The sequence below is a fragment of the Schistocerca serialis genome, chromosome 12 (genome assembly GCF_023864345.2).
Source record: "Schistocerca serialis cubense isolate TAMUIC-IGC-003099 chromosome 12, iqSchSeri2.2, whole genome shotgun sequence".
NCBI lineage: Eukaryota > Metazoa > Arthropoda > Insecta > Orthoptera > Acrididae > Schistocerca > Schistocerca serialis.
Window position 1 is genome coordinate 24,463,409 of NC_064649.1, and position 26,633 is coordinate 24,490,041.

Consider the following 26,633-nt stretch of genomic DNA (forward strand, 5'->3'; position numbering starts at 1 on the left):
CTGCTACCTATATTATCAAAGCAGTATGCCCTCCAAGTATTTTATCCCAATTTGGTTCATAAGCCATACTTTGCTCACGGAGTACATTGCCTTGTTGAAGTAGTACAATCCACGTTTAGGAATGTAAATAAATTGATTTCGTCTACAAAGCAAGCGTTTCCTAACGCATATCCTCGCATCAAGAAAAACTACCAAACTTGGCTTTACCTCCAGAACCAGTGGTAACTCGTTGGGATTAGCGAATGAAATTAGTCTAGCGAAATTCACAATGCCGGACATATTACCGAGACAATTTACAGAAAAGTTTGAAAACGTTTTTCGACAATAACCAACTCTTTGAACCCTTGTCCCAAATTGATAAGTTTCATTAATGACACAGGTGAACTTTTGCAAACATAGCATCCAACTTCAAATACTGCTCAGTTACCTCCCTTGTAGAACGGTCATTTTCCGGTTATAAGAATTTTTTGAGTGATCGAAGACACTTTCTTACTATTGAACATGTGTAACAATGATTATGTTGTATATTAGTACTATTGCCAACTGATAAGTATTATTCAGTGTTAATTTATCCGAAGGTAAATAATTTACTTTTGCTTGTACAAAAAAATCATGTATCATAGTTGAATTTCAATATACACTGAACTGCTGTCTCATTGCGCACCTTGACCTCGTGTTGACATACTGTCCCTCCCTTTTTTTGTTTATACATTAATCCAAAAATAAATCTAGCCGTAAGTTTAAGTAAACGCAATCAACAATACAACATAACATAACATCGGCTTAATTTTTCATGGAAATCCTCGACAGGCCGGCCTACGTGGCCGAGCGTTTCTAGGCGCTTCAGTCTGGAACTGCACGACCACTACGGTCGCAGGTTCGAATCCTGCCTCGGGCATGGATGTGTGTGATGTCCTTAGGTTTAAGTAGTTCTAAGTTCTAGGGGTCTGATGACCTCAGATGTTAAGTCCCATAGTGCTCAGAGCCATTTGAACCAACTCCTCGACAGAATATAAGTGACCTTCGAGGAAACTTCAGTTTTGATTTGAAATCGGGTGCATTACTGTTAAGATTCTTTAATTCTTGTGGTAGTTTACTGAAAATGGATGCAAAGCTACTTATTCTTGGGAATAAGCTGATATTTTTAATAAGAAATGACAGTAAGTAACATAATATATTGAGAGGCCAATGTCAAAATACCCAGACTAGTGAACAGGGGTCGACAAGAGGTTCGAGAACTTCGACACTTTTTGTCCGAACCGCCCGTTTCTAAGCCAAAAATATCCTTTTAGAATGGGGGTGAGTTACCCCAAAATATAATACCATACGACATAAGTGAATGAAAATTAGCAAAGTATACTAACTTTCGAGTCGACCAATCACTTACATCGGATACCATCTGAATAGTAAAAATGGCAGCAGTAAGTCTTTGAACAACATCCTGGACGTGGGCTTTCAAAGACTGTTTATTATCTATCTGAACACCTAGAAATTTGAACTGATCAGTTTCACTAATCATATGCCCATTCTGTGAAAGTAAAACGCCGAGTTTTGTTGATTTGTGTGTAAGAAACTGTAAAAACTGAGTCTTACAGTGATTTGGCGTTAGTTCATTTTCTACATGCCATGAACTCATGTCATGAGCTGCACTATTTGAAACCGAGCCAATGTTGAATACAACGTCCTTTGATACCAAGCTAGTGTCATCAGCAAACAAATATATTTGTGTTACACATAAAACTAGAAGGCACCTCATTTGTATAAATAATGAACAGGAGTGGCCCTAACACTGTTCCCTGGGGCACCCCTCATTTGACGGTACCCCACATCACAGCCATTCTCAACACCTTTTGCTGTCTCATGCTAAAGTAAGAAGTGAACCAATTATGACTACTCCCCGCATTCTGCAATGGCCCAACTTCTGGAACAATATTTTGTGATCAACACAATCAAATGCCACAATCAAAAATATACCTAGCATTTGAAACCTTTTGTTTAACCCATGCAGTACCTCACAGAGCAAAGAGAATATAGCATATTCAGTTGTTGAATGACTTCTAAAGCTGTCCTGTACATATGATAGCAAGTTGTGTGATGTAAAATGATCAATTATCCTTACACACAAAGCCTTTTCAATAACTTTAGCAAACACTGATGGCATAGAAATATGTCTAAAATTATCTAAATTATCCCTTTCTCCCTTTTTATGAAGTGGCTTTACTACTGAGTACTTTAATCGCTCAGGAAACTGAGCATTCCTAAAGGAAAATTTACAAATGTGGCTAAATACAGGGCTAACATTCTGCTAGGCACTCATATCCATGAGAGTCCATTGTCTTCAATGATTTATTTACTGACTCAGTCTCCCAGTTGTCTGTATCACAGAGGAGTATTTCAGACATCAGTCTCAGAAAGGCATTTGCCAGGAGAGGTATACGATTCCCTGTAGAAATCAACTTTTTTTTAATCCACCAGCAATGCTCAGAAAATTATTGTTAAATACTACACATAGATCTGATTTATCAGTAACAAATGTTTTTACTACGAACTGACTTTATATCGTTTACCTTGTGCTGCTGACCAGACACTTCCTTCACAACTGACCATATGGTGAATTAGTTATTCTATTTGCTTACCACACACACTTTGCCTTCCCAGTAACATTTTGAAGCACCTCACTATAGTGTTTTTAATTGGCTACTGTAGATTGATTGAGACTACTTCTAACATTTTGATGTAATACCCACTTTGTTCTACATGATATCCTTGACCCACGTGCCAGCCACCCAGGCTGCCTTTTACTTCTAATACCCATTTAGAACGTTCTAATGGAAAGCAACTCTCAAAGAGCACAACAAATGTGTTAAGGACAGCATTATACACTCCTGGAAATTGAAAAAAGAACACATTGACACCAGTGTGTCAGACCCACCATACTTGCTCCGGACACTGCGAGAGGGCTGTACAAGCAATGATCACACGCACGGCACAGCGGACACACCAGGAACCGCGGTGTTGGTCGTCGAATGGCGCTAGCTGCGCAGCATTTGTGCACCGCCGCCGTCAGTGTCAGCCAGTTTGCCGTGGCATACGGAGCTCCATCGCAGTCTTTAACACTGGTAGCATGCCGCGACAGCGTGGACGTGAACCATAGGTGCAGTTGACAGACTTTGAGCGAGGGCGTATAGTGGGCATGCGGGAGGCCGGGTGGACGTACCGCCGAATTTCAACACGTGGGGCGTGAGGTCTCCACAGTACATCGATGTTGTCGCCAGTGGTCGGCGGAAGGTGCACGTGCCCGTCGACCTGGGACCGGACCGCAGCGATGCACGGATGCACGCCAAGACCGTACGATCCTACGCAGTGCCGTAGGGGACCGCACCGCCACTTCCCAGCAAATTAGGGACACTGTTGCTCCTGGGGTATCGGTGAGGACCATTCGCAACCGTCTCCATGAAGCTGGGCTACGGTCCCGCACACCGTTAGGCCGTCTTCCGCTCACGCCCCAACATCGTGCAGCCCGCCTCCAGTGGTGTCGCGACAGGCGTGAATGGAGGGACGAATGGAGACGTGTCGTCTTCAGCGATGAGAGTCGCTTCTTCCTTGGTGCCAATGATGGTCGTATGCGTGTTTGGCGCCGTGCAGGTGAGCGCCACAATCAGGACTGCATACGACCGAGGCACACAGGGCCAACACCCGGCATCATGGTGTGGGGAGCGATCTCCTACACTGGCCGTACACCACTGGTGATCGTCGAGGGGACACTGAATAGTGCACGGTACATCCAAACCGTTATCGAACCCATCGTTCTACCATTCCTAGACCGGCAAGGGAACTTGCTGTTCCAACAGGACAATGCACGTCCGCATGTATCCCGTGCCACCCAACGTGCTCTAGAAGGTGTAAGTCAACTACCCTGGCCAGCAAGATCTCCGGATCTGTCCCCCATTGAGCATGTTTGGGACTGGATGAAGCGTCTCACGCGGTCTGCACGTCCAGCACGAACACTGGTCCAACTGAGGCGCCAGGTGGAAATGGCATGGCAAGCCGTTCCACAGGACTACATCCAGCATCTCTACGATCGTCTCCATGGGAGAATAGCAGCCTGCATTGCTGCGAAAGGTGGATATACACTGTACTAGTGCCTACATTGTGCATGCTCTGTTGCCTGTGTCTATGTGCCTGTGGTTCTGTCAGTGTGATCATGTGATGTATCTGACCCCAGGAATGTGTCAATAAAGTTTCCCCTTCCTGGGACAATGAATTCACGGTGTTCTTATTTCAATTTCCAGGAGTGTATTTGTCATTTATGTTATTGGCACTATAAACATCCTGGCACTCTTATCCTTCGAAGAGATTTAAAAACACTATTGCCCCTGGATTAACTTCCCTACATAGTTTGCAATTATATGTGACATTTGTTTGAGTACAAAGGCCTTTTAGTGTTAAAATTTGTGCATCATGGTCTGAAAGGCCATTCACCCTCTTAGTAACAGAATGCCCATCTAGTAATGGAGAATGAGTAAAAATATTGTCTATAGCTGTGCTTCTGTTCCCCTGAACCCTAGTTGGAAGAAAACACAATATCTGAACAAGAACATATGAATTTGGAAGATCTACCATCCTATTTCTTGCACCATCGTGTACAAAATTTATGTTGAAGTCACTAATTTCTGATACTTCTTATAAAGTGAATCAGTCTCTACCTTGAGCAGAAATGCTATGAAGTCAAAGGAACCTATAGACAACAAAAAATAGAACTTCAGTTTCACCCAATTCAACTTCCCTTGCACAACATTCAAATATCTGTTTAGTGCAGTGCCATCATACGCCTATGTACTCAATAGAATACTGCTTTTTAAGTATAAGGCCACTCCTCCACTCTGCAAGGAACTCCTTGAAAAACAGCCAGATAATCTGTATCCTAGTAAAAGAAGCCTCTGAATTGTGAAATTATTTAAGTGGTGCTCTGATATACCAACAATTTCAGAGTCAACATATACAAGCAGTTCACCAACTTTATCTCCAATACCTCATATTTTGATGAAATATGCTAAATCCTTCACTACTGTGATACCTGAACTCCTTTGAAGGTGATTCCTTAGTTAGAGGGACTTCCTTTAAGCAGGTATACCTATCGGCTGACTTCAGTCTAAAAAGGGTGCAGCTCGAACACCAACTACTACAAGAATTTTTCCACGAGTGATCCCACAACCACCCACTAAACAGTCACCTATAAGCCTTGCCAGCCTCTCCTCCCCATACCTATTGAGGTGCATGCCATGCCTAGTGAAACCTGATCTACTCAACTCGCACCACTGAAATGTGACCCATGCCCTCTGCCATCAGTGCCTTCTCCAGCCCCATGTTAACACGCCTCAGAGCTGCACTAAGGTGAGGCCGATCAAGACACTGAAATAGTTGCACAAAATGCACATTATTGCCACCAGTTTGAGTAGCTATCTTTAGTAGGTCACCGTCTACATCATATTCCCCATCCCCATCATGACTATTCCCTACTGCGCTCACTATCACTATCTGATCCTTGTTCATAGAATTCCTACGTAACTCCCCTATGCTGTCACTCACCTGAGCCAACCCTGCACAAAATAGTAAAAGGCATTCACTTTGACCTCCCCAAGTACAAGCCACAATTTTCTCTTGGCAATTTGAAACTTCACGAGAAGTACTCTTTCAAGAGCATTTATACAGATGTGGCAAAAACAAGTCACATTAAAAGATTGTCTTTCAAGTGGTGATAACCGTGTATGGCATCAACACAACTTTATTTATCCTTCCATTGAACCACTGTATTATATACAAGCTAATACATAACATACCTTGACTCAAGCTTGAATATTACAGTAAAGCATAATTATACAACAAAGCTTTCAAAATACAGGGTAGTATTCTATCAGAACAATTTATGATATTTTAGACCGAAGAAGGACGGATGCCTTAAATGTGCTGCATTTGCCTTACTCACAGATGTCAGGATGCTGTTTAAGGAAGAAAAATTATGAAATTTACAGAGACGAGATCAATGCCAAAGAAAAGTAACGAAGACGAACTGGTGACTTACCTTTGTTAAAATTCTTATTTCAATCTACACTCCAAAATGACCTTGTGGTCACGTCATCTGTGTGTTATGATTGGCATTTAAAAAAAACAGTACTTTATGCACATGGAATGAGATGGATGAAATATTAGACAGTCATCACGTATGTTTAAGAGAATATGACTGTTATCTGACAGTTAACAAGTGAGGATGATGTCAGATGGATGCAGGCAGGAGTCAATAAAATTATACATTTTATTATTTGCTAATCACCCTGTACAAGAACTCTCAACTTTATAAGAATGTCCCAGTGTGCCTCCTGAAGGATGGATACAAACATTCAAATATGCTGGAAGGCACCCCTGTCTTTTCAGTGTCTACAGTAAGCTGTGTAACAGCTTTCTGAAGATTAAATATAACCAAAAGGATGCCCAAAAATTCCAGAGCAAATGTTTGTGCACTCCAAAGAAATCATCTCTTCCAGTTTTTCTGACAATTTGATAGCACCTGTACTGAAGGAGCCTCAGAAAGGAAAGTCAAACTTCTGGCATGTTTGTCAGATCCCCAGCTGCATACAAAAAAACTCTCAATTGCAGCATCAAATTTTTGAAGATTTACTCACAACATAAGAGAGGTGGAAGGTTAATACAGACTGCCATGAGCATCGCTGCAGTTTGTTGTGCGATGGAACTGTGCATAGCACTTTGCCTAAACCACACACTTTAGACAGTTCCCATGAAGAATTAGGTTTTTTGTTTACATTGAACTGATGACTCAATCTTTGGTTTGTTGTCTCTATCAACATCCTGTTTGTATACCAAGTACTTTGATCCAACAAAGCGAAGTGAAAAATTCAATACATCTCTCTAATTGCAGATCAGTGAATGTTAAATGGGTGTCAGTATCTCACTACCATACCTGTATTGGCATGAATGAGGCAATATAATCCATTTACTCACGATGTGATTCATTGGGAAACATTTACTTTCAGAGGAAGGACTGTGAATGCAGCATTAAGAATGGGACATTAAATTCCAATATACCTTCCTGTTTTTCTTTATCAGGACCCTCTATGTCCAGCGAGAAACACAAAGTAGATTGGAGGCACCTTGTGTTCCGTTTCCAATAGCAACACAATTACACCTGCAGCTCAAAGCTTCAGAAATAAGATGCTGCACTTACCAGGCACAAAATCACACCATACAACAATGTGGTAACTAATATAGCCTCAACACAAGCATCCATTTACTTACCATACAGTTTCTGTATCGTGTCACTGTAGATACAAAAAAAATGTTCAAATGTGTGTGAAATCTTATGGGACTTAACTGCTAAGGTCATCAGTCCCTAAGCTTACGCACTACTTAATCTAAATTATCCTAAGGGCGCACGCGCACGCGCGCACACACACACACACACACACACACACACACACACACACACACACACACACACACACACACAGGCGCGCGCGCGCGCCCACACACACACACACACACACACACACACACACACACACACACACACACACGCAGGCGCGCGCGCGCCCACACACACACACACACACACACACACACACACACACACACACACACAGACGCGCGCGCACACACACACACACACACACACACACACACACACACACACACACAGGCGCGCGCGCCCACACCCACACACACACACACACACACACACACAGGCGCGCGCGCCCACACACACAGGCGCGCGCGCCCACACACACAGGCGCGCGCGCCCACACACACAGGCGCGCGCGCCCACACACACAGGCGCGCGCGCCCACACACACACACACACAGGCGCGCGCGCGACACAGGCGCGCGCGCCCACACACACAGGCGCGCGCGCGCACACACACAGGCGCGCGCGCCCACACACACACACACACACACACAGGCGCGCGCGCGCCCACACACACACACACACACACACACAGGCGCGCGCGCCCACACACACACACACACACACACACACACACACACACACACAGGCGCGCGCGCCCACACACACACACACACACAGGCGCGCGCGCGCCCACACACACACACACACACACACACACACACACACACACAGGCGCGCGCGCGCCCACACACACACACACACACACACACACACACACAGGCGCGCGCGCGCCCACACACACACACACACACACACACACACACACACACACACACACACAGGCGCGCGCGCCCACACACACACACACAGGCGCGCGCGCCCACACACACACACACACACAGGCGCGCGCGCCCACACACACACACACAGGCGCGCGCGCCCACACACACACACACACACACACACACACACACACACAGGCGCGCGCGCCCACACACACACACACACACACACACACACACACACACACACACACACAGGCGCGCGCGCCCACACACACACACACACACACACACACACACACACACACACACACACAGGCGCGCGCGCCCACACACACACACACACACACACACAGACACACACACACACACACACACAGGCCCGAGGGAGGACTCTAACCTCTGCCAGGACCAGCCCTGACTGCAGCGCCTTAGACTGGCTAGTCCCGCGCGGCACTGTATACACAACTGTTGCTCCATGATAATCAATTGAAACAAAATAAGAAAATACTTACATAATGTTTTCCACACTTACCTGCCCTTTTGGGTTTTGTAAAGAAACAAAGTTCTCAAAAACTTCTGCCATTGGCAGACACTACCTGTTGCACCCCATAGCAATGTTCTTTGTATTTAGCAGTTATACATAGAATATTGCCATAGTATTGCTTATGACAGTTAGCTCCTGCCAATGACTATGGAAGACCTGCTGAATGACTGAGTTGTCTAAGTGTCCTGACATGGGAATATATAGAAATTTCTGTTTCGGATTATTGTCATAAAAGAAATCTTGCTTACTGGAAAATTATTTTAATTTTGCGTCTAATCATAAAAATACAATTACTTCAGTGTATTAAATCTGATGATGGTACATACCCCAATCATCATCATCATCATCATCATCATCATCATCATCATCATCATCCTGAATTTTATGGAGAAAAATGCTGCAAGTGTTTTACATTTTGAGGTTACTTCCTGATGCCACATAAAATTAATAAACACTGTCTGAGATGAGACAAAGTGAAATAAACAGATGTTCAGAGGGATATGGATTAAAACAGTTTTGTATGTCAAACAGTATTTTATTTAATTCTAAATGATGGTATCACTACTTACATCACCACTGGATAACACTGGAAGCATCCACAAGGATGCCCGTTTTTGACAGCTATATATAAAAAATACGTGAAAATAGATTAATAAGTGTATTAATCAATGATTTGTTTTTATGAGAGATCAGTAACAAAATAGTAAGTGACATGAGTACAGAAGTGTAAATAAATACATACGTATTATGAAGATGAACAGAACATTGCAAGCCATGATAATGGATAACTTGAAATAATTTTAGCAAGTGTACTGAAAATAAAACATTATCAATGCTCAGGGTATACTAACATTTAAAAAACATAGCAAACGCCAACAAACTGAATCCTTCAGAAGTTGAGCATTGACAACTTATTTACAAGTAAATGTTAGGCAATACCATACGCAAATTTGAGATAAAAACTGTTAGAGTGACTAGTATACAGACAAGACATTAAACAAAGGGTACAGTGATGTACGTAACATCTAAATGAATACACATGTCTATTAAATGGACATGTCAGTGATGTAGTTTTAAGTTTACTTAATAGCTGGAAAATAGAAATACTGTTGCACCAATGTGTGTATATATAAAAAATTAATTTAAAAACATTCAAATGTTTATTCACACTTTCCTCAGATGATAAGGAAGGCACTGCTACATTGAACAATCAACTTGTCAGATGGAATAAAGAAATAATTATCAATTTACTGTCAAATGACTAGACTATTGTTATTGTTGTTGTCGTTAATACTGATCAATGCATGTAATTTATTTACATATCCCATAACTGGGTGAAAGAATGGTTGATGACACTTGCTTGCTGTGCAGTTACTCATTCTGAAAGCCCTGATGGATGTTCTCACATCCATTAATGCACAGCGCCTACACCACCACTACTTTAGAAGCAGTAGTGAATAAAACAGTGGTACCTTTCGAGTCGCAGTTTACAGTGCCACAAACATATGTAGGCTATCCATGTCTTGTGCCCCGTGAGAAAGGCTCTGATGCACATATCCACTGGTTCAGAAGTCCTGAAGTTGCAAGTCTTTGCAGGATGATGATTTTCCCTAAAAATTTTACATCAAATTTAGAACTAAAGAACTGCACTTTGTGGGTGGGGTCAGGATAGATTTGCCTACCTCCAGTCCTCCTTGGTACAAAAGCAGAAGCATCTTCTTTGTGTGTCTTATACCCACTGCGCTGCAAGGGAAGGCACGGAGGGTAGGATGTAACAGACACCGAGGTAATACTTATCGATCCAGGAGCATAGGAAATATGCTGTGTCCACTACAGCTAGGGGCAGAGTGTCATCCTGATGGCTGCACACCTAACAGAAGAAATTCTTGCACCTCAGCAATGCTCATCCATCGAAGACCGTTTGTGTCACTGAACCAGTCCCATCGTCACACCAGCCCTGTCACTGCACTAGTTCCACTGTTACATCCAGAAACAAGGTAGAAATGAAAGAAATGACTTTTCTGATGATCACAGGATATCATCAGTGCAGGTCCTCGATAGCTCTGGAAGTTGTGAAGTGATGCTGAGGACTACCACATTCATCCACCTGGTTCCCATCTAGTCAGCTGCGAGGCTAGTCCAACACTGCAGGAGAAGGTCTTGTAATGACGACCCCAGCCCCACCACATCTTTTGGCCGTGACCTCCTCACGAAAGTGTGGCAGCACCGCTCCTCTATGGAATATTCCAGGCCGTGAGCGTCGCATTGTCTCCCCAAAGTACAAGGCTTGGTGACATACCTTCCATCGGCTCACTTCAATTCTGGTGACAGTAGTTCCTGCTGAAATTCTTTAACATAGTCCAGTATTATTGCTACTTACACTCACAGACACTTGTCACACACATTATTTTCATTAGCACCAGTACTCAGGCAGATTCCGTGCTGCAGGCACTTGAGATGGAATTTTGGTGGGGAAGATCATTGCTCAAATTTGTTGTTGTGATTACGTTTGTTGATAAGACAAATAAATGCAATTGTACTCAGCTTCACTGTCCATTCCTCATTTCATTTCTCATGAATACTTCTGGTAAGAAGGGGGAATTGCAATGATATTAACTGCACAGCCTCATCATCATCATCGCATCATCATCGCATCATCATCAACAACAACAACATAGAAATTGCATGAACACACAAAATATCTGCAACTTAACTTTCACTATGCATATATAGCACAACTTTAAGAGAACCAAAAACAATTAAGTGTTCAAATCAAAGTTAATTTTTTCTAATTGAAGAATGTCTATATTCAGTCAATGAATTTTAAAGGGGGCATACAGTAAGAATCCACTGATGTACTATAATGATGTTTATACAAGCGAGACATATGAGGTTTTAACTGCTTTTACTAATAAATAAGATGGTTTCATAAAAGTTATGATTTATGGTAAGAGGTTAACAAGTAATACTTGCAGTAATAATGTCTATAAGGATTGTACTAGATTTCAATATACACATTGACAACTGTAATTATTATTTGCATCACTAAAGCGAGCGAGCGCGCGCGCACACACACACACACACACACACACACACACACACACACACACACACACACACACACACACACCTTTTCAACAGTGATCATATTTATGACCCCATACAAGAAAGAGTAAATGAACTGATAATTAACAGATTGCATCAAACTGAAAACAAATACAAGCTTCCACAGCTTCAACTACAGAAGTAGGAACTGAACCCCTGACCTCAACACAGCTTAATAAGGAGAGCAATATTTATGGATGAGGTTACAATAAAGTGTATGATCAAATCAACATAAGAGGTGATGGCGTTTCCAAAAATGCCAAACTGCTGTCTAGAGTAAAATGAACACAACTGAAGTTACATTATCATGAAAAATTACACATATACTCTGACAAACAATTACATATTTACACTGGCAAATAACAGCATTTCACTGTAACACTGATTAAAATTGTACATCATTCGTACTAATAGTACTATTAACTTGTGTACAGAGATGATATTTTACACCAAAATTGTATTTTTATGATTTGATTCATTCCATATTATGCACGTGCACATAAAGTAACAAAACAAAACTGAACCTAACAAAGATAATATTTACAACACCAAGAATGATTAAGGCATGTTTATTTTTTAAAAGTGCCTTTCAGATAAATATCCAATTGTAGAAGTCACTATACAGTAAGAAAAGGAAGTGGACTGTTATTCACTTAATATTGAATTTTGGATATTTTTCAGATATTTGTGCAAAAACTATTTTAAATATTATCACAAGTTATAGCTGTATACTGGGAATTCTGTTCCCTCGAACTTAATTTCCTGGCAAATGACACATTGACATACAAAATGTACTAACAGGTTATCATATAACAAGAATAAACTACATACGCAACCACAAGACCTGGTTAAAGAATTACCCGTTACAAGCAGAGTAGATAATGATATCTTTTACATATAGAGCATAAATCATCACAGGTTATTTTAAGTTTACAGTAAATAATTAATTTTCAATACTTGTTAAGTACATGAAAGAAACTTCAGTGAATCATTTCACTTGACATTTGAGCAATGTACAATTTCTTTAACGAAACTGCTGTAGGTCTTCAGCCTATTGTACAGTGGAGATTTTGATGATCACAAGTTCATTTATTGCTCAGCAGTGTAAATATCATACTAATCTATAGCAGCTCCCTCTCCCAAACAATTACCTCAAAACCACATAGTTTCGGCAGTTACATAATATTACATTGAATCTCAATTTTATTGGCTTACCTCAGAACATAACAGCAGTTATCTGAAACAGTATTCATAACCATCACATGTATTAACCAGACAAAACTTACACACACACACACACACACACACACACACACACAGAGAGAGAGAGAGAGAGAGAGAGAGAGAGAGAATGCAAAACAGCACTTTCTACAAGATAATAAAATTTACAATAAATTTCCCTAACATTAAAAAGGCACTTAAAATTCAATTTAAAAAAGATAATCGGTTGTACAAAGTCAAGGTCTATTTTATTCATGTAGCATGGAGCAGACAATGGCGTAAAACTGACCATTTAATTAGAAACACCTTTCATTCTGCTGTGAAATCCTTTGCCCAGGACCTGTGGTTGATTTCATTTTCCTGATCTCGACACTGTGGTGAGATTATGACTTCTTTTTCAGAAGGGTTAACATGATGACACAAAAAATATATCAGAATGGCAAAAGTGTTGCCAAGGTAGTGAATACAGCTGAAAGTGAGTGACTACATTACAAACATTCACTCATCCAGTGAGTACTTACACAATACAAATTGCGTAACTTATTTTACCTTAATTGTGAACTTGTTTGAGATATGTTTCAAGAACGCTGTACACAATGTGTCAAAATTAAGACAACATAATATAGAACTGTATAAGATGTTATTGCTGTATGCATGGATAAGTTAATCTCTTAAAAAAATTTTCGTCTTTCTATTAAGACACATCCGATATTTTATAAATGACATACAGAGGAAAAATCTAATATTTTCTGCACATTACTGCCAAGAGAACAATGTCAACTTTAATATATGTACACACAGGACTATGCAACTGAACACAGTACAGAAAACCAAAATCATCAAGCTGGGTCACCAGGAATATACAATACTGATTGAGACGACTGCTGTAAATTTCTTTTTCTTCTTTTTTTGTCGGGCAAGCAGAAAGTTTAATATACCTGTAGTACAAGATTCTGTACATTCATTGATGCTTATAGAGCACCAAATTCAAATAAAACTGCAACTGCACTAACATGGATCAAAAGAACACACCATTTCAAGCATTAAAGGTAATTTCCAAATATAAAATATAACTAACATATGCAAGAAGGTGTATCTCCATTCACACCATTATGTCATATCTATACATTCTAAATTAGTGTCTGGAGCTAGCTAATAAACAATTCCAGCAGATGTTCCTTGGGCTTTTCACACAAATTAAACACAATTGGGCCCGCAAGTCCGAACTGCGAACAAGAATACCCTTGTTCCAATATAAAACAACTGCACTACTTAACATCCTAACAATACCATTGAAGAAAATGGACAGAGGCCAAAATCAAAACACTTGTGATTGACTTTTGACAGCACACTAATTATTACACATTTTAATTTTTCCTATGGCATGCTTCAGTTATTGATATGTCAGATGTTCACTCTTATGGACAAAGCATTTTTCCTCTGTTATTTAGGTTTGCATGTCTTGCACTTATCCTTTGCTTAATTATAGTAGATGAAATCTTTTCTTGTTGGGAAATGAGTGATATCTTTGATTAGTGGATAGCCTTTTCACTGTAAACCAAAACATCACACATGAAGTACATGTCTCCGGCTGCAACTGACAAGTGGTGTGTGTGTGTGTGTGTGTGTGTGTGTGTGAGAGAGAGAGAGAGAGAGAGAGAGAGAGAGAGATAGAGAGAGAGATAATGGTTTGTTTACAGTATGTGCAATGTTTACACTTTTCACCACTTTATGCTTTGTCCTGAAAAGGTGTAAGGACCAAAACAAGATGAAACAAAATCCAGTAAAAAATGAATATCTTACTATTTAATTTTGTATTTTATCAAATGATGGCATATTAACATGTTTTTGCTATCCACACAACATATTAAGCAACACTAAATGCTGTAGTACTCTTATGAAGTGCACAGATGGACGGAATGCTGCTGATGAATATGTTACTGTGGGAAGAAAAAAAAGGAAAGAAAGAAAGAAAGAACCATTTTAAGATTGGCATGACAGCTACAAACCAGTAATGGCACTCAATGCTTTTCAGAAGTAGTTGTGGCTGATTGCAGTCTTCACTGACAATCCTTCATAGCTGTGGAGTTAAACAAGCTCCAACATGGATAAATTAACAATAAAATTATATACTAAGCTGACAATAGCCTTTTTAACAACATTGGAAAATGGCACTTTTACACTAGATCATCTTGGTGCTATGCCCCATAGGACGTATACTTTCCACTGGAATGTTGTCACCCCAGAGGATGTAGTAAAACTTGTGGCAAGGTTCACCAACTCCACAAGTAAGGACTGTTATTGGTTCTCCAACTATGTAATGAAAAAATAACACACTATCTGTCAACCTCCTTCTTTCATTTTTAAGGTATGTTTAGAATCTGGAGGTTTCCCAAATGAACTCAAAACTGCTAAAGCGATACCAGTCTTTCAAAAGGGAGATAAGCATCTGCCCCAAAACTATCCACCAGTTTCTATTGTCCCAATTATCTCTGAAGTTTTTGAATGTCTAATGTACAGCCAACTAAATAACTTTGAATTACCCCACTCCACCAAGAGTGTCTTTCCGCCGTCCACCTAACCTTCGTAACCTGTTAGTTCATCCCTATGAAATCCCCAAACCACCTTCCCTACCCTCTGGCTCCTATCCTTGTAACCGCTCCCGGTGTAAGACCTGTCCCGGGCACCCTCCCACCACCACCTAGTCCAGTCCTGTAACCCGGAAGGTGTACACGATCAAAGGCAGAGCCACGTGTGAAAGCACATTGGTATGTCTGACCTTCGAAAGTGAAGAAGTTGTGAGTTAGGATGAAGCTGGCTAAGGTAATGAGGAAAGAGGTTTTAGGTAGGGTGGCAGGTGATCGGCGTGAAAGGAAGTGCTCCAGGAGGTTGACGTAGTCAGGTGAAAGGTTTTGTAGGGGGCCTAATGTTCTGAGGATTCCTTGAAGCTCCGCCTGGACATCAGGAATGGGATTACCTTGGCAAAATTTGTATGTGGTGTTGTCTGAAAGCTGACGCAGTCCCTCAGCCACATACTCCCGACGATCAAGTACCATGGTCGTGGAACCCTTGCCCGCCGGAAGAATGACGATGGATCGGTCAGCCTTCAGATCACGGATAGCCTACTCCAAATCCCAAGCCACTTTCCTTGACGTTGACCTCCATCTGTCCAATGGCCAGCTTCACACATCCGTCCACATCAAACCCACCAACAAGCGACAGTACCTCCATTATGACAGCTGCCACCCATTCCACATCAAATGGTCCCTTCCCTACAGCATAGGTCTTCGTGGCAAACGAATCTGCTCCAGTCCGGAATCTCTGAACCATTACACCAACAACCTGACAACAGCTTTCGCATCCCGCAACTACCCTCCCGACCTGGTACAGAAGTAAATAACCAGAGCCACTTCCTCATCCCCTCAAACCCAGAACCTCCCACAGAAGAACCACAAAAGTGCCCCACTTGTGACCGGATACTTTCCGGGACTGGACCAGACTCTGAATGTGGCTCTCCAGCAGGGATACGACTTCCTCAAATCCTGCCCTGAAATGAGATCCATCCTTCATGAAGTCCTCCCCACTCCACCAAGAGTGTCTTTCCGCCGTCCACCTAACCTTCGTAACCTCTCAGTTCATCCCTATGAAATCCCCAAACCACCTTCCCTACCCTCTGGCTCCTACCCTTGTAACAGACCCCCCGGTGTAAAACCTGTCCCATGCACCCTCCCACCACCACCTACTCCAGTCCTGTAACCCGGAAGGTGTACACGATGAAAGGCAGAGCCACATGTGAAAGCACCCACGGGATTTACCAACTGACCTGCCTACACTGTGATGCATTCTATGTGGGAATGACCAGCAACAAACTGTCCATTTGCATGAATGGACACAGGCAGACAGTGTTTGTTGGTAATGAGGATCACCCTGTGGCTAAACATGCCTTGGTGCACGGCCAGCACATCTTGGCACAGTGTTACACCGTCCGGGTTATCTGGATACTTCCCACCAACACCAACCTATCCGAACTCCGGAGATGGGAACTTGCTCTTCAATATATCCTCTCTTCCCGTTACCCACCAGGCCTCAATCTCCGCTAATTTCAAGTTGCCGCCACTCATACCTCACCTGTCATTCAACATCACCTTTGCCTCTGCACTTCCGCCTCGACTGACATCTCTGCCCAAACTCTGTCTTTAAATATGTCTGCTTGTGTCTGTATATGTGCGTGCGCGGTGCGCATGCGCGAGTGTATACTCGTCCATTTTTTCCCCCTAAGGTAAGTCTTTCCGCTCCCGGGATTGGAATGACTCCTTACCCTCTCCCTTAAAACCCACATCCTTTCGTCTTTCCCTCTCCTTCCCTCTTTCCTGATGAGGCAACAGTTTGTTGTGAAAGCTTGAATTTTGTGTGTATGTTTGTGTTTGTTTGTGTGTCTATCGACGTGCCAGCGCTTTCGTTTGGTAAGTCACATCATCTTTGTTTTTAGATATACAACTAAATAACTATTTTGAAAAGCATGATCTCCTCTCCAACAGACCGTTTGCATATCAACATGGTAAAAATAACACTACTGCTGTCACTGAAGTTGTTAACCATTCGAAAATAAGGATCTAGTATCAGTTGTACTTTGTGATCTTAGCGAAGCCTCCGACTGCATATAGTTTAACATCCTACTTGCAAAACTGGAATTTTATGCCATACACAAACCATCTTTAGATGTAATCATACTTAAGTAACAGGAGGCAGCTTGTATCAAATATAGATGCTCCTCAGTGAAGGACTGGAGTGGCTCAGGGCTTGGTCCTAGGTCCTTCTCTGTTCATCATTGCAATTAATGACTTACCTTACCATGTATTAGGCAGTTCAATTGTGTGTTATGCAGATGACAACACTGCTCAATACACACCATGCCACAACAGAACTGCATCAGGCAACATAGGAAAAACTAGAGCTAGTAATGAAATGGTTTTCTTTTAATGAACTCCTATGTAATCCTGATAAAACAGAAGAACTTTTTCTGGGTTTAACTACAGCTGTTGAAATCAAATCAGTAAAATTGACATGATTCCACAATGATTCAAAATTAAACTGGGAGAAACATATTAGCCATATCTGCAAGAGAATAGCGAGAGTGTCTTATCTTATCTGGAGACTGACAGACGTAGTCACCGATGAGGTATATTTTGGCCTGTTTCAATCACACATTTCCTATGGCATATTGTTATGGGGACATTCTTGCTCCAACATCTCACTCAACTAAAGATGATATCAGAAAGAGGCTAACAAAGGAATGTACCCCATTCTCGGATGACATGGTTAAGCCTGTTCTCTAGGACCTTGTTCGAAAAACCAAGGCAACAACTGCCGAATATTCTGTCGATAAAATCCTTGAAAACTGCTGGTCACATTGCTTTACGCCTTCCTCCTTACCATCCAGAATTAAATCCAACAGAAAATATTTGGTCTATTGTAAAACATTGGGTAGCTTCTAGGAACGTTCTCTGCAATGCAACATCTGTGAAAAATGTGCGTCTCCATGAGTAAAGAAGACTGGATTCCGTTGTGCGAACACGTTAAAAAAAAATTGAGCGGGAATACATGCAGAAAGAAATATTTATAGACAATGAAATAGATAAAAGAATCTTAGATTTAGTTGGTGCAGACAGTGATAGCCCGATGATGGCTGAAGGTAAGTGCTCGCATTCTAGGCTGATCAGATTTCAAAGAGAAAAACCCAGACCTTTTGTTTATAGTTTATACTTAACTTCATTACTGCCACTGAGTCTGGACTCCAACTGGCTTAGTTCGTATCGTTGCCACAAGAGAGCGCCACTGTGACGTCAGATCATGACGCAAGTACCATTATTCAAGATGGCTGCACCCAGAGAGGTTCCCGCATATCTTGTTTGTTCCAGCGAGGATCGAGGAGAAAAGTCATATCTCTCGCTCTTATTCGACGGCTGCGATGATTTTTTTGACGTGTGCGTGTGTGTGTGTGTGTGTGTGTGTGTGTGTGTGTGTGTGTGTGTGTGTTTGAATTCATTTTCCTTCACCTCAACATGGTGGCACCGCAGGCTGCTCTCACTGGGGACTGGCCACTAGTGGGAGCAATGCAACCCGTGGGCCGTCGCCGCAGCCTGGTTGCTCCAGCTGGCAGTCACCACCTCCTCCTCCGCAACCAGCTCACCCCCGCCGCTAGTGCAAGGTTCGTGTCCCGACACTCATACCCCTCCCTACAGATGACGCGCCATAGTCAGCCCCATCGTCGACCGGCTGGACCCCTAGTTATGGTACTACCAATAGTAATAGTAGTGATAGTACTTATCCTGTGGCTAGCGGTAGTGTTCTCCCCCGTCCTATCGATAATGATTTGGATCAGAATAATGGCATAATGAACCCTCTAGAATACTCAGCAGTTGCTAGGGCTTCTGAGAGGCGCATCTCGTTCACTAGAATTGAGAATCCGGTCGGGAGGTATCGCGACCCAGTCAGGTTTTTAGAGGAGTGCCTCCCTGTCTTGGAGACTGAGCGCCTCGAAGTCCTAGAAGATCCGAGATTTAATGCCATTAAATGCAGTGTAGTATTATGTTGCGAATTGAGTTACCCACCTAAACGACAAGGTGACGCAGAGACAACGACTCTGCACTATATATCGGGTGATAATGGTGTTATTTCTCGGGGCACGTCCATTGCTGAGTGGTATTGAGAATCCACCTCGAGCGCTATTGTGGCCCGATTTACCGAGATGGAAGTACGCTGGTCCGCTAAAGTGCTCAGCTGTATACCACACCTCAACATCCGTAACATGTCTATGATCCAATAAATGGAGGGTACAGTTATATTAAAGTCCCTAAAGATATTGAGAACAAGCAGGCATGCATTGATGTTCAAAATCAGTATGATAATGCTTGTTTTGCATGGTCAGTCCTGGAAAATCCGCATCATCTGAGCAGTTACAGAGTCAATGACATTAAGACATATTATAACTTTGATGGTATAGTGTTCCCTGTAAAGATTCAAGACATACATAAGTTTGAGGCTCAGAATATCAGTTCGCGTTTATGGCCTGGAGAAGAAAAGCAAGTCTGATGAGCAAGACAAGCATACAGCAGTCAGTCCGCTCCATTTCTCAAAATTTGCAAGTGAGCAAGAGGTGCTTGTAAACTACGTCCGGATCAAAGACATGTCCCGACTCCTTTACTCACAGTTAAGTAAAAAGCAGCATAAAAAGCATATTTGTTTAAGGTGTTTGAATGATTTTTCATCTGAACAGTTACTATCGATACATCTGTTTGATTGTTCTTCCAAGGATGCAGTACATGTGATTATGTCCAATGAGGAAAATAACTTCATTAAATTTCAAAATGCTCACCACCACCAGCTCCTTTTGTAGTGTATGCTGACTTTGAATGTCTGCTGGCCCCTATTACTTGCCGTGATGGGAACCCCTTAGCCTCACACAAAAAACACCTAACTTATGTGGCAGCGTTCCAAGTTGTATGTGCATATGATTCTAAACTTAACTGCTATCAGTCTTACGTAGGGAATGATCCCGTAGTTTGGCTTCTCACTGAGCTCGAAAAACTCATGGGAAGTTTATAGGCTCTACAGCACAAACATTCCCATGACCAAATCAAAGGAAGATGATGAAATGTATGAAAAGGCGGTTAATTGTCATATTTGTGGGCTAGCCTTAGATAGAAAAGTGGAAACTCCTCACAGAGACCACTGTCATCTTATGGATAAGTTCCACAGCGCAGCTCACAACGCATGTAATTTGAAGTATAAGTTACCTAGACACATACTCATCTTTTATTCATAATTTGAGTGGGTATGATGCTCATTTTCTCATTGAGCACTTGGCTAATTTCGGTATGAAGAAAGGTCAGGTCAGTGTCCTCAATGAAAGTGTTGAGAAGTACATTTCTTTCTCAAAATGAATGATGTCAAAAATTACGCTCCGCTTCCTTGACACACTACGCTTTATGCAGACTTCACTCCAGAAACTGGTTGAAACTTTACCTCTGAATGATACGCGTATCACCTGATCAGCATTTCCCAATGAGGAAAAGTTCCAACTTGCAACTAGGAAAGGAGTTTTCCCATACGAGTATACAATCAACTGGGAGCAATACCAGAGATGGCTAAACAATAACATTCGCCCCACACTAGACCTAACAACTACCCAAAAAAATAGAATAAGCCATCGGCACTCTAACAGACAAAATTCAAACGGCCTACAAGAAAGCATCTACAACAATCATATTTCCTGAAACAAACGTTCACACTCTACCACTGCTTATACAAGATCTCAAGTACCTCAAAAACGCAGCTAGACGCCGATGGCTCCAAACACGAAACCCAGAAGACAGAAGACAATTAAACCGACTTAAAAAACAAATACATCACCGTGTACAAGAATTGGGAGCTGAAGTCTGGGAAGACCGAATGACTACCCTGCAACTTCGAAACAAAGATGACTGGAAACTCATTAGAAACCTCCGACGCACAAAAACACATAAACCGGCCTTACTGCACAACAACAACCTCATCTTCGACGCTTTCAGCCAGGCGGAACTGTTTGCAGCTACCTACGAACAACAAAATACAATAGAACCTCAAGAAAACCAACAGCAAGACATATTCCAATATCAACAACACGTGACAGCTACAGCCCAGAATATAGGTCAGACGCCACCTCGCGACCTGCCAGAACTAACCACTCCTGTGAAAATAAAAACAATCATCAACCAACTTGGCACAAACTCCACTCCTGGACCGGACCTGATCTACAATACTCAACTCCAGAACCTACCTAGGAAGCCCTTAGTCCTACTGACCAGAATCATCAACACCTGCTTAATTAACCATTATTTCCCACAAGCATGGAAAATTTCCAAAATTGTACCTATTCCTAAACCCGGAAAGGATCTGAAACAACCACATAACTATAGACCAATTAGCCTACTTCCATCCATGTCAAAGCTCCTGCAATGCATCCTGCTCCCAAGAATTCGACAACCGTTACTTGATGGCAACATCATCTGACAAGAACAGTTCGCCTTCCAAGAGACACTGTCAGCAGAACTCCAGGTACTCCGTATTACAGAATATATTACTCAAACCATGAATCTCTCCAAATATACAGCTGCAGTTTTTCTAGACGTCGAGAAAGCATACGATAAAGTATGGAAGGACAACCTTGTCACGAAACTACGAGACCAGACTGACATACCTGACTGCTATATCAGAATGATTGACAGTTTTTTACACGATCGGAGATGCTTTGTACAGATAGATGGCAAAAGATCAGCACACAAAGTACTACAAGAAGGAATACCACAAGGTTCGGTACTTTCGCCAACCCTTTTTACCGTGTATGTAAACGACATTCCAACAACAGAAACCTCGAAAATCGCACAATTCGCAGATGATACAGCACTTCTGGCAATGCACAGACGACTATCAACAACAATAAATTGACTACAAAAACAAGTTGACTACACAGAAAAATGGGCCAAACTCAACAAGATAAAAATAGACACACACACACACACCAAGACTGTGGGCCTCAAAAAATACTCTATCAGCATTTCCCAATGAGGAAAAGTTCCAACTTGCGACTAGGAAAGGAGTTTTCCCATATGAGTATATTGATAGTATGGCAAAACTCAATGAAACCAGGCTTCCCAACATGTCTGCATTTACCAGTACCCTCACAGGTGATGCCATAACCACAGCAGATTATGAGCATGCCATGAATGTCTGGTGGGAATTCAACATCCCCAATTTGTGAGATTATGCAAGGTTATACATGGATATGGACGTGCGTTTGCTTGCAGATGTCTTCGAAAAGTTCCGGAGTGTATGTATGACCGTGTACACTCTGGACTCGGCCTTTTATTACATGGCACTTGGTTTGTCCTGGGACGCTAAAAAAAAAACGGGGCATAGCATTGAACTTTTGACTGATGCTGCAATGCTTCTATGTTTTGAACGAGTGATCAGTGGGGGACTGTCAATGTGTTCACAGGCACACCAAGGCAAATAACCCGTGGACGGGTGTCGAGTTCAACGTATCCATCGATTCTAGTTACATTTTGTACTTAGATGTGAACAACTTATACAGGCACGCCATGATGCAGCCACTGCTGGTCAGTGGGTTTCGATGGGTGCCCAAAAACGAATTGAAAGGGTTAGGTGGACAAATGAAGGGTCTTGTGTCCAATTCTGATGTAGGGTATATGCTTGAGGCAGACATCACATATCCTAATAATTTGCATGGAGAGACAAGCAACTTGCCGTTATGTCCAGGGCAACAAATTCCGTGAGGAAGCACCATCCCTAAACTGTTGGGAGATGAGCAGAGGTACATTATTCATTATCATAACCTCTGGCAGTGACTCGGATTAGGGCTGAAGCTTGTCAGAATCACCCGGGCAACCTCCTTCAAGCAATCCTCCTAGTTGAAGGAGTATATTTAACTACGTACCGAAAAGAGGGCGGTTGCGAGTAATGATTTTGAAAAATACTTTTATAAATTAATGAATAATTCCATATTCAGGAGAACTATGCAGAATGTACGAAATGAACGTGATATTTTGACTAGAACCGAATGGGAATAGTGTTATGGCATGAGAAAATGTATAGCCAGGCCAAATTTTAAGCGTGTCACCATCTTCAATGAAAACTTTGTTGCTTTGGAGATGTCGAAGACTTCAATAGAGTTTATGATGCCTATCTATTTGGGGACGCGCATACTCGATATCTTCAAATTCTACACGTACCGATTCCACTACGAGTTCACGAAACCTCATTTCGTAGAACCAAAGTTACTTTATATGGATACAGACAGCTGTATCTACTGGATGAAGAACTGCAATCCATATGAAGCAATTAGGTGCAATGGTAAAGAATTCGACACGTCTTCCTATGGGGTCGATAATCCTTATGGTGGTGTTCCTCAGAACAAGAAGGTTATCGGTTTCGTGGTCGAATGGTTTACCGGCTGTAGATTTTGTGGGATTGAGGTCCAAAATGTATGCAAATTGCACAATAGACGGGGCACTCAAAAAGGTGGGCAAAGGGTGTTAGACGCGCGGAAACTCGGGCTCTTACGGTTGAAGACTATTTGCAGTGTGTGTCTGGTCGCAGTGTTCAAGGCACTCATCCACACGATTCAGCAAACTAGCATTCGATCACGAGGTCATGACGTATATACTGTGCTGTAGTCTAAAGTTGGATTGTCTCCTCGTGATGATAAAAAGAGTCATTTGTGAGGATGGGGTGGAAACCCTCCCATACTCACACTATTTACTTGAAGCGAAAGTAGGGGTGGGGGACTCTAGTTGATTGATACAGAGAGAATGAGCGTGTCAATGGGGTGAATGGGGGTTATGCATTGAAATACTGAATGAGTGTGTTGTGTGTCAGTCTGCATGCTTCCGGGTATATGAGTGTGCGAGTCTGTGTTACGTGTATGTCTATGTAAATATACTGTATATTCCTTATTTTGCTAAGGAATATAAAAAAATTTAAAAGAAAATTCATTTAGGAAAAAACTATATATGTAAATATTTTTCATGGACATTGCTAGTTAATATATGAACGAAAACCTAGTTTTCGCCCTTCATTTGTACCTGTATATGGGGGGGGGGGGGGGGGGGGGGAATCAAGTTTTCACACTTCGTATCTGCCTGTGTGAGAGTCGTTATAAACTAGATTTTAGTTTGTGAGTTTCACCTATCGCTAGCCATCCAGTCAGAACTAGTTTTAAGTATGTGAGTTCCACCCAAATAAATTGTTTATACATTTATCTTCACTTGTTTGTGGTAGTAGAAAATGTTTAGAGCCACCCACTTCAAAGAAATATGTTCGCCTTTACTTAAAAGTATTTTCTTTGAGTGGAACTTCACTAGTGATAATATTTACCGTGTAAGATAGTGTAATTAGCTTGTAGTACCTCTGCATTAGTTGCAGAATGTTTATATTTTTCATCAAAAAAATGCGCCTCTGAATAATTTATATGTAAACTCATGTAATTCTAAAATCCGAAAAACATATCTGCAAACAGCAGGAAGTGGATATTTTTCATGGAAAAATGTAACTCTCAATCACTTATCTGTAAACTCGTATAATGTAAAATATGAATAATGTATCTGTAAACTTTGCAAGAAATCTTAAAAAACCTGAATTTAATAATAAATTCACTTATTTTATTCTAAAACCCTCTAATGTTATTTAATCTCTCAATCATCTTTCTTTTTATTAAAACATTATAAATCTATTTACGTACAAGGGGTGGTTACATCCACATTGCACAGCACATGCCTGTAAGGTAGAGTGTGTTCCATAGTAATGCGACCAATTTTTTTCTGACGCAATGGTACATCACAGCATGTTGTAACCGGCTGGGCTAAGTGGAGGGGAGTGTTACCTTCAAAACGTTCTTTGTCTCATTCGGCTGTGAGCTGCCAGAGAGTCAGGACTTGCGTTTCCGTCAACCCCATTTTGAGTTTATGTAACACAGCACAATGGATCATTCTGTAGAGCAACGGTACGCATAAAATTTTGCGTTAAACTTGGTAAGTCCGCCACCGAAACATTTCTATTACTTCAGCATGCCTTTGGGAGTGATTGCTCGTCCAAATCACAAGTTTTCCGATGGCACAAATTGTTCATGGAGGGCCGAGAGGAGATCACCGACGAACCTCGCAGTGGACGGCCATCAACGACACGAGTCGACGAAAATGTGACACGCGTGTGCGATTGTTTGAACTCTGGCAGACGGCTGAGCCTTCAATTGGTAGCACAAACTCTAAACATGTCAAAAACAACCAATTCCTTCATTGTGACCGAAGATTTGAACATGAGAAAGGTGTGTGCCAAACTGGTCCCAAATGTTTTGTCCGTCGAACACAAGCACATGCGAGTGCTTCGGTGCCGAGAAATGTTGGAAATGTGTGAAAATGATCCTCATTTTCTAAGCTCAGTTATCACTGGTGATGAGTCGTGGATTTTTGAGTACAATCCTGAGACAAAAAGGCAGAGTTCAGAGTGGTACACCCCATCGTTGCCCTGTCAGAAGAAGGCTCGCATGAGCAAGTCCAGGAGCAAAACCATACTCATTGTCTTCTTTGATTTCAGAGTCATTGTCCACCACGAATTCGTACCTACCGGGACTACAGTGAACTCTGCTTTCTAGTTGGAAGTGCTAAAAAGACTGAAAAGGAGGGTCACGCGCTGCCGAAACGACATCAAGGACACGTGGAAAGTTCACCATGACAACGCGCTGAGTCACAGCACTTTTACTGTCAATGACTTTCTGGCCAGACCAAGACCCAGCCTCCCTACAGTCCTGCCCTGGCTCCCGCTAACTTTTTTTTATTTCCTCAGTTAAAAGGAGTCATGAAAGGAAAACATTGGGACATGATTGGAAGCATCCAGGCGCATGTTACATCAGCCCTAAAGGACATTCCAGAAAAGGCATTCCAGGATGCCTTCCAGGCATGGAAACACTGCCTCCAGAAGTGTATCGACGCAAGAGGGTGCTATT

General features: G+C 42.0%; 1 long non-coding RNA gene across 1 annotated transcript in view; it reads right to left on the reverse strand.

The window, feature by feature from the left end:
- Window positions 1–16,666, reverse strand: part of LOC126428042 (uncharacterized) — a 120,186-nt gene extending 103,520 nt beyond the window's left edge. The window contains exon 1 of the long non-coding RNA XR_007576757.1: window positions 12,812–16,666. This is a non-coding gene — a long non-coding RNA (uncharacterized LOC126428042). The remainder of the gene's footprint in view (window positions 1–12,811) is intronic.
- Between the last annotated feature and the right edge of the window lie 9,967 nt (window positions 16,667–26,633).